This window comes from Heterodontus francisci, chromosome 46, assembly GCF_036365525.1.
Source record: "Heterodontus francisci isolate sHetFra1 chromosome 46, sHetFra1.hap1, whole genome shotgun sequence".
Lineage (NCBI taxonomy): Eukaryota > Metazoa > Chordata > Chondrichthyes > Heterodontiformes > Heterodontidae > Heterodontus > Heterodontus francisci.
Window position 1 is genome coordinate 15,396,508 of NC_090416.1, and position 10,262 is coordinate 15,406,769.

The window sequence follows — 10,262 nt, forward strand, 5'->3', positions numbered from 1 at the left end:
TGTGGGTTTCCTGCAAAAAGCTCACCGCGTATCTCCCTTCCCTAAGGACTGAGAGATTGTGAAATCTGCGGTGAGACCCCCTGCTGCAGTCGATATTGAGGCTGGCTATGGTTATCTTCATGTCAAAGGTACTTAAAACCCGTCACCAACAGCTCACTGTGAGGAGGGAGTGGAAGTGCACCTGGCCCTCCACTCCCCCAGCAACCCATTGAGGAACACATTAAAACAGCGCCTCTCAACCAGTTTCACGTCCGCGCGCTTGCCCACTATCTTAAGGGTGGCACGGACGGACTGTATGATCAGCGCCAGATTCGACCAACGTCCGAGAGCCAGCTCTACTTTATCGGGGCAACCCCTGCAAGCCGCGAGGAAATCCCGGAGATCCGCCGTGGGGATGAGAGGAGATTCGGTGGGAGGCACGAGGGACTGCACCACCTCACTGGCGATGGAATCAAGATCATCCTTCGTGGCCCACACAGAATCCCCATCCTCCTCCGGGTCGTCACCGCCAGCGGCCGACACATCCACCACACACTGTGGGGCGGATGTCCCGGCCGCGCCAGCTGGTCCCACCTCCGTCACGATCCCACCCCCAGGATCGATGGCGGAGGAGTCCTCTCTGGGTTCTATTGTGAAACTGGAGCCTGTGGGTACCAGCAGCGCGGGACCCCCCTCCACCTCCGTCCCCAGGCCAATGAGTGGTCCAGGGGAGACATAAGATCCCGACTCCGGAAATCCAGCCGGAGCCGAGACTGGAGGCGGAGAGAGGAGGCCATCTCCCGCTCCGCCAGCACCCACCGGCCCAGCAGATGGGTCAGCATTCTCAGTTTTCACCAGGTCGGGTGTCTCCTGGTTGGTGGTGAACTCCGGCTGGGAGGGCTGACCCTCTGGGGCGTCGCCCTCCCCTTCAATCAGGGCACCCGACCCAGTAGCAGTGGCGGAATGGGCGGAGTCCCCAGGCTCCCCCACCACAAGCAGGGCCCCACTTACTCCTTCAGGAGGGGCCTCAAGTACCGGGGCCTTCCCCTCCCCTCCATCCTGAGGAATAGAGTGCTCCTGCCCAGACTTTGTAGCCTTGGTGGTGGCGGTAGGGGGAACCTGAGGACCCGAAACAGGAGACAGCTCCCCTCCAACAGATGGGCCCTGCACCTCAGGGCCCTGTGTTATTTCTGTGGAGGGGTGCCTTCTCCTCTTTTTCGCACTTGGGCGCGGAGACTCAGAGACCTCCATGTCATCAGAGGCCTCCGCCTCCGCACCCTTTTTTTCCTTTTTAGTCACCCTGGGCCTGAGCCCAGCCCTGGGACAGGTGGATTCCATGGGAATGGGCTTTGGGCTGAGCTCAGGTTGTGTCAAAGTGATGTTTCTTTTTTCCCTGCGTCTTCCTTCCACTCGGACGGACGCTCCCCTCCCCGCCGGAGGCTGTGAAAACCACAGCCTCCGGAACCGACTGAGCGGTGTCTATTGGATGTGTGGGGGGAGTGGGAGGAGGTGCTGTGGAACCACTCTGGGCCGCCGAGGTGGAGTTGGCGGCCGGGAGGTTGGGGCAGTTCTTACGAACATGCCCCACCCCCTTGCAGACGTGGCACTGCGCTCCATCCGAGGTCCAGAAGACGCGGTAGGCCGTCCCCTGAAATTCTATACTGAAGTGGCCCTCCAAGACCTCCTCCCGCGCCAGCTGCATGAATAGCTGGCGGCGGAAGGAGTAGACATGTCGGAGGCTGTGCTCCCGAAGACCGAGCGGGACTGGGGTGATCCTTGACCTCACCTCCCCCAGATGGTGTAGGTGGGGGAGGAGGAGCTCATCAGGAATGAAGGGTGGGACGTTCAACAAGATTACCCGATGTGCAGTGGCCCCCAGAGGGTCCACTGGCAGGAAAATACCACCCACTGTGAGCCCCGTACTTAGGGCGAGGGACACAGCCCGCACGGTCTGCAGGAAGAACACAGCCTTCCCATACATCTTTGAGGCTGCAACAATGGCCGAGGGGCCGACAACCACGGCCATTGCCTTAACACAAGCCTCAATAGTCATATTAGGATGGGTGTAACTCTTCACCCCATGCTTTGATGTTGAGATTTTAAATGGTGACGGGGCCACAGGAGCAGCTGTCGCAGCTGTTGCAGCATAGGAGGGCCCCGCCACCGGAGAGGACTGAGAAGTCATGGGGTAGAAGAGTTACAGGCACTTTGCTGAGAGAAAAAAAAAGAGCAAATACAATAAATCAAAAAAGCAACACTTAAAGGATGTAGTACAGGGGAAGAGGCTGAGGGAGAGGAAGGCCAGGAGGAATCAGTCTTTGTTGGTATTTTAAAGAAGTCTTGTAGCTGGTCTTCCAGTTGGGAGGGTGGGGTGATGTCTTCACCTGGGTCAGCTGTAAGCTGCCAAGGCACACACCTCCTTCGATGTTCAGATAAGAGAAGTCTCTTCACCTGGGCAGCTCCAGCTGTCCCAGGCTTAGTAGTTGGGGTGGGGAGGGAGCTCCCTATCCAAAGATGTTAAACACAGGAGCTCCCTATTGAACAATACAGCCCCACCCAAGGTCTTCAGGTCTCTTCTTTCCCCACCCCCAACAATCAATGAAAAAGACTTTCAGTACCAAGCAAACTCACAAAAGAGCTTCCAGTTCTCTGCCTTCCTTCCTTTGTTGAAATTTGGAACAAACGTTTGTTTCAGTTTGAATCTCCCTCTTGCAGCAGTCACACAGCCTGCAGCCTCCAACCTGTCCACACAGCCACAGTCAGCTGCACCTCGTTGATGCACTCAGGCTCCCAAATCAGAGAGCAGCCAATCCCAGTGCTGTACCTGTCCTGGAAGCATTTGATGGGGACAGTATTTAGGAGGTTTTTCCTGTCGCCCCTCCTTGTCAAATCTGCCATCATTAGACTCTCATCCAGAAACCACCCATGATCTCTCTGTCAATGGAAACTCCCGCCCCTATCTTCAACCTTCCTCTCCTCTCCTCTCCTAAGTCCTTGAATATGTTGTTGCTTCCCAAATATGTGCCCATCTTCCCCACAATCGATCTTTAAATCCCTCTGTTTAGGTTTCCTCTTGGCTATGGTAATGAAACAGCCCTTATTGACGTCACAAATGGCATCTGGTAAAGTTGACCAAACACACTCATAATCAATTGTAAAGAGGGTGTAGGGACAGGGGGCAGGGGGACCTGGGGGTGCATGTGCATCAATCTTTGAAGATGGCATTGCATATTGAGAGAGTGGTTAATAAAGTGTATGGGATCTCGGGATTCATAAATAGAGGCATTGAGTACAAAAGCAGGGAAGTTATGCTGAAACTTTATAAAGCTCTGGTTAGGCCCCAACTAGAGTATTGCATCCAGTTCTGGTCACCACACTTTGGGAAGGATGTGAGGCTCCTTGAGAGGGAGCAGAGGAGAATGGTTCCAGGGATAGGGGGGAATTTAGCTACAAGGTTCGGTTGGAGAAGCTGGGCTTGTTCCCCGGAGCAAAGGAGATTGAGGGGAGATTTGATAGAGGTGTACAAGATGATGACAGGTTTAGATATGGTAGACAGAGAAAAGTTGTTTCCATTAGCTGACGGTACAAGGTCTAGAGGACACAGATTTAGGAAGATAGGAAATAGGAGCAGGAGTAGGCCATTCGGCCCCTCAAACCTGCTCCACCATTCAACCAGATCATGGCTGATCATCTACCTCCACTCCATTTTCCTGCACTATCCCCATATCCCTTGATATCTGTAATATCTAGAAATCTAAACTCTAGAGAATATAGGCCCAGTCTCCTCAATCTCTCCTCATAAGACAATCCCCCATCCCAGACATTAGTCTGGTGAACCTTCATTGCACTCCCTCTATTACAAGTATATCCTTCCTAAATCCCCCTGAAGTCTCTTTGCATCCTCCTCACAAGTCACATTCCCAACCAGTTTTGTGTCATCAGCAAACTTGGAAATATTTACATTTAGTCCCCACATCCAAATAATTGATATAGATTGTGATTAGCTGGGGCCCAAGCACTGATCCTTGCGGTACCCCACTAGTCACAGCCTGCCAACCTGATAATGACCCATTTATTCCTACTCTCTGCTTTCTTGTTAACCAATTCTCACTCCATGCCAGTATATTACCCCCGATCCCATGTGTTCTAATTTCGTTTACTAACCTCCTGTGTGGGACCTTATCAAAAGCCTTCTGAAAATGCAAATACACCACAACCACTAGTTTCCCCCTTTATCAATTTGGCCTGTTACATCCTCAAAAAAACTCTTATCAGGTTTGTCAAACATGATTTCCCTTTCGTAAATCTTTGTTGACTCTGCCCAATCAGACCATTATTTCCTAAGTGTCCAGTTATCACATCCTTTATAATAGATGCTAGCATTTTCCCAAACACTGAAGTCAGGTTCTTTTGGGCAAGAGATATGGGGGGAGGGGGTGCGGGGATGTGCGGAGGACTGTCCTGTGAAGAGAGATTGGGGAAACTGGACCTGTAGAGTTTTGAAGAATGAGAGGTGATCTCATTGAAACCTACAAAATACTTAAAGGGATAGGACAGGGTAGATGCAGCTAAGATGTTTCCCCTGGTTGGAGAGTCTGGAAGCAGGAGACACAATTTCAAAATAAGGGGGAAGCCACTTAGGACAGAGATGAGGAGAAATCTCTTTGCTCAGAGGGTTGTGAATCTTTGGAATTCTCTACCCCAGAGGGCTGTGGAAGCTCAGTCATTGAGTATGTTTAAAGCAGAGATTGACAGATTTCTAAAGGCCAATGATATAAAGGGATGTGGGGAGAGTGTGGGGAAAAAGACATTGAAGTGGATGATCAGTCAGGAACGCATTGAATGGCGGAGCAGGCTCGATGGGCTGAATGGCCTACTCCTACGTTCCTTTAAGTCATAAACCAATATGGGAAAAATATCTGAAAAGACGGATACAGAACTGTCGGAAAGGAATCATTTCTCCTTGTAATCTGCCGTTGAGTATTAACGGGCCTTAATAATCTTATTTTCCCTGTAGCAAAGTGTTACCACAGTGATATGTAAATCTGGGCAGTAGTTAACAAATTAAAAAGGCCTGGGAGGAAATATTATCAAATCCCTTGGTTCAGTGATCCAGGGGAGATTGCACTGAACCTGAAATACAGAGGTTGGTAGAGCTGGAAAGATCAGAGTGTAAAATGCAGCTTGTTGCACAAAGAGATTCCCCTGTGAGGTTTGCTTCCTCAGTCAAGTAAAACGTTTGGTGTCTTTACACCTCCCTGAATAATCTTGCAAATGTGCACACAGCCAACCGGCGGTATGAATCCCTCCCTGACCCTTTTCTGTAAAAAATATTAACAATTTCAAGAACGAGAATAAAACTCGTTGGAAGTTTTGCCGCATATAAAACCCACGATCGTGAGATTTGAACCTCCTCCTCCTCCAATGCCTCTCCACTGTCGTCCAGCTGGGTGGGACCGCTCTCTCCTGGTTCCATTCTTAGCAACCTAATCATAGCCAGAGAATCACTTGCAATGGATTCTCTTCCTGCCCCTGCACCGTTACCTCTGGTGTCCCCCAAGGATCTGTCTTTGGGCACCCACCCCCCCCTCCCATTTCTCATCTACCTGCTGCCCCTCGGCGACATCATCCGAAAGTACAGCTGACGACACCCAGCCCGACCTCACCACCACCTCTCCCGACTCCTCCTCTGTTGCTAAATGATCAGACTGCTTATCCGACATCCAGCGCTGGATGAGCAGACATTTCCTCCAATTAAATATTGGGAAGACTGAAGCCGTTGTTTTCGGTCCGTGCTCCAAACTCTGTTCCCTAGCTACCGACTCCATCCCTCTCCCTGGCAACTGTCTGAGATTAAACCAGACTGTTCGTAACCCTAGTGTCACGTGTGACCCCGCGATGAACTCCCGGACACCATATCCGCGCCTTCACAAAGACTGCCTATTTCCACCTCTCTAACATCGTCCGACTTCGCTTGTCTCAGCGCATCTTAGAATTAGAACATTACAGCGCAGTACAGGCCCTTCGGCCCTCGATGTTGCACCGACCTGTGAAACCATCTGACCTACACTATTCCATTTTCATCCATATGTCTATCCAATGACCACTTAAATGCCCTTAAAGTTGGCGAGTCTACTACTGTTGCAGGCAGGGCATTCCACGCCCCTACTACTCTCTGAGTAAAGAAACTACCTCTGACATCTGTCCTATATCTATCACCTCTCAACTTAAAGCTATGTCCCCTCGTGTTTGCCATCACCATCCGAGGAAAAAGACTCTCACTATCCACCCTATCTAACCCTCTGATTATCTTATATGTCTCTATTAAGTCACCTCTCCTCCTGCTTCTCTCCAACGAAAACAACCTCAAGTCCCTCAGCCTTTCCTCGTAAGACCTTCCCTCCATACCAGGCAACATCCTAGTAAATCTCCTCTGCACCCTTTCCATAGCTTCCACATCCTTCCTATAATGCGGTGACCAGAACTGCACGCAATACTCCAGGTGCGGTCTCACCAGAGTTTTGTACAGCTGCAGCATGACCTCGTGGCTCCGAAACTCAACCCCTCTACTAATAAAAGCTAACACACTATATGCCTTCTTAACAGCCCTATTAACCTGGGTAGCAACTTTCAGGGATTTATGTACCTGGACACCAAGATCTCTCTGTTCATCTACACTACCAAGAATCTTCCCATTAGCCCAGTACTCTGCATTCCTGTTACTCCTTCCAAAGTGAATCACCTCACACTTTTCCGCATTAAACTCCATTTGCCATCTCTCAGCCCAGCTCTGCAGCCTATCTATGTCCCTCTGTACCCTACAACATCCTTCGGCATTATCCACAACTCCACCGACCTTCGTGTCATCTGCAAATTTACTAACCCACCCTTCTACACCCTCTTCCAGGTCATTTATAAAAATGACAAACAGCAGTGGCCCCAAAACAGATCCTTGTGGTACACCACTAGTAACTAAACTCCAGGATGAACATTTGCCATCAACCACCACCCTCTGTCTTCTTTCAGCTAGCCAATTTCTGATCCAAAGCTCTAAATCACCTTCAACCCCATACTTCCGTATTTTCTGCAATAGCCTACCGTGGGGAACCTTATCAAATGCCTTACTGAAATCCATATACACCACATCCACTGCTTTACCCTCATCCACCTGTTTGGTCACCTTCTCGAAAAACTCAATAAGGTTTGTGAGGCACGACCTACCCTTCACAAAACCGTGCTGACTATCGCTAATGAACTTATTCTTTTCAAGATGATTATAAATCCTGTCTCTTATAACCTTTTCCAACATTTTACCCACAACCGAAGTAAGGCTCACAGGTCTATAATTACCAGGGCTGTCTCTACTCCCCTTCTTGAACAAGGGGACAACATTTGCTATCCTCCAGTCTTCCAGCACTATTCCTGTCGACAATGACGACATAAAGATCAAGGACAAACACTCCGCAATCTCCTCCCTGGCTTCCCAGAGAATCCTAGGATAAATCCCATCTGGCCCAGGGGACTTATCTATTTTCACACTTTCCAAAATTGATAACACCTCCTCCTTGTGAACCTCAATCCCATCTAGCCTAGTAGCCTGAATCTCAGTATTCTCCTCGACAACATTTTCTTTCTCTACTGTAAATACTGACGCAAAATATTCATTTAACGCTTCCCCTATCTCCTCTGATTCCACACACAACTTCCCACTACTATCTTTGATTGGCCCTGTTCTAACTCTTATCATTCTTTTATTCCTGATATACCTATAGAAAGCCTTAGGGTTTTCCTTGATCCTATCCGCCAATAACTTCTCGTGTCCTCTCCTTGCTCTTCTTAGCTCTCCCTTTAGATCCTTCCTGGCTAGCTTGTAACTCTCAAGCGCCCTAACTGAGCCTTCACGTCTCATCCTAACATAAGCCTTCTTCTTCCTCTTGACAAGCGCTTCAACTTCTTTAGTAAACCACGGCTCCCTCGCTCGACAACTTCCTCCCTGCCTCACAGGTACATACTTATCAAGGACACGCAGTAGCTGCTCCTTGAATAAGCTCCACATTTCGATTGTGCCCATCCCCTACAGTTTCCTTCCCCATCCTACGCATCCTAAATCTTGCCTAATCGCATCATAATTTCCTTTCCCCCAGCTATAATTCTTGCCCTGCGGTATATACCTGTCCCTGCCCATCGCTAAGGTAAACCTAACCGAATTGTGATCACTATCACCAAAGTGCTCACCTACATCTAAATCTAACACCTGGCCGGGTTCATTACCCAGTACCAAATCCAATGTGGCATCGCCCCTGGTTGGCCTGTCTACATACTGTGTCAGAAAACCCTCCTGCACACACTGGACAAAAACTGACCCATCTAAAGTACTCGAACTATAGTATTTCCAGTCGATATTTGGAAAGTTAAAGTCCCCCATAACAACTACCCTGTTACTCTCACCCCTGTCGATAATCATCTTCGCTATCTGCTGCTGAAACACTCATTCACACCTTTGTTACCTCTCGACTTGACTATTCTGACACACTCCTGGCTGGTCTCCCACATTCTACCCTCCGTAAACTTCAGGTCATCTAAAACTCTGCTGCCCGTGTCTTAACTTGCACCGAGTCCCGTTCCCCTTTCACCCCTCCCGTGCTCAGTGATGTAATTTGATTCGCGGTCCAGAAACACGTCGATTTTAAAATTCTCATCCTTGTTTTCAAATCCCTCCATGGCCTCACCTCCTCCCCATCTCGCTCACCTCCTCCAGCCCCTCTCTGAGCTCCTCCTATTTTGGCCTCTTGCCCATCCCCCCGATTCCCATCGCTCCACCATTGGCGGCCGTGCCTTCAGCTGCCTGGGGGCCCTAAGCTCTGGAATTCCCTCCCTAAACCTCTCCGTCTCTCTCTCTCTCTCTCTCTCTCTCTCCTTTAAGACGTTCTTTAAACCGACCTCTTTGACTGAGCTTTAGGTCGTTTGTTAATAATGCCTCCCATGTGCTTGATGGGACAATGTAGAGGGAGCTTTACTCTGTATCTAACCCCGTGCTGTACCTGTCCTGGGAGTGTTTGATGGGACAGTGTAGAGGGAGCTTTACTCTGTATCTAACCCCCGTGCTGTACCTGTCCTGGGAGTGTTTGATGGGACAGTGTAGAGGGAGCTTTACTCTGTATCTAACCCCGTTTTTTTTTCTTTCTTTTTTTCCATTGGCGGCCGTGCCTTCAGCTGCCTGGGGCCCTAAGCACTGGAATTCCCTTCCTAAACCTCTCCGCCTCTCTCTCTCTCCTCCTTTAAGACGCTCCTTTAAACCGACCTCTTTGACCGAGCTGTTGGTCACCTGTCCCGAATATCTCCTTGTGTGGCTCGGGGGTCAGATTTTGTTTGATAAACCGCTCCTGTTCGTCACCTTCGAACATTTCACTAACTCAAAGGCGCTATATGAATGCAACATTCGTTATTGGAGACTGGGGCAGTATTACTCATGGGTCCCAGAGGAGAACTGAGCCCCTAATTTGGCAGAAATTGTCAACAGAATTGTCAATTATTCCTACGGATCGCAAAACAACTCGGGTGGAATATGGAACAAGAGAGGAGGGAGTGTTTGATGGGGACAGTGTAGAGGGAGCTGAATGCAGAATGTGACCTGACACTCACTACCTCCCTTAATCATTCCACGGATTGAGGTTGGATACAGAGCCGAAGCTCTCTCGAGTATCCACATCAAACACATATCCTTCGTGCACACCTGGAGTCTCACCGCCTCCGCACGCTGCCCTCGAGGCAGCTGCAGTGGAGATGTGGCCGCCGTGCACCTCCTTCTGGAACATGCCCTTTGCAAAGCAGGACTGGATGGAGATTAAGTGTTTTATGCTGAGCGGCTGCGTAAGGTGGTGGGGTGGTCAGTGCTCTGGGGGCTGTTACCCGGGGACGCACACCAAGGTCTGCTGGAGAACCGTCAGTTCGGTGGTAGAGGCTCTGCTGGAAACGCGCTGGGTCTTCCGGTGCAAAGAGCCGTCGGTGACCGAGCATTTCAGACTGACGCATTCCAAAGTCCGGGACTACGTGCTGAGGGACGCACTGAGGTTCGGGGCAGACGCCGCAACGGCAGAATGGGGCAAGGCCGCTGTGTAAGGTCCTCCTCGCCAGGGTAATATTGTAATATTGCAATGTGTACCGAGGGGCTGCAACCTGTGTAAGACAAATGCACATTGTAAATATAACCTGCAACAAGAGCGGTGCGGCACCTCGTTTACTGTATCGAAAGAGAGTGGTCTTTACCGCACTTGACCAAATGT